Raw genomic sequence first — 295 nt, 5'->3', positions numbered from 1 at the left:
CCCCAACCCACAAACCCACCCACAGCCTTGAAGCAGACCCCCATAAATCTCCCCATTACCCCACTCCAAAACCCCCAAAGCCCCTCTGACCACACACCAGACCCCGCAAACCCCCCCATGCCCACCCCCCACATCCCCCCAACCCCCCCCCCCCCCCCCCCCCCCCACGACCCCACACCAGATCCTCCCGCCCCCCAAACACACCCATGGTCCTAAAACAGACCCCTCAACCCCCCCCATGACCACACAAAAATACAACCCCCTAACCCCATCATGGTCACGAACCAGACCCCCC

The sequence above is a fragment of the Neopelma chrysocephalum genome, unplaced genomic scaffold, assembly GCF_003984885.1.
Source record: "Neopelma chrysocephalum unplaced genomic scaffold, ASM398488v2 Primary Assembly neopelma1_96154, whole genome shotgun sequence".
NCBI lineage: Eukaryota > Metazoa > Chordata > Aves > Passeriformes > Pipridae > Neopelma > Neopelma chrysocephalum.
This window is presented reverse-complemented; position numbering follows the sequence as displayed.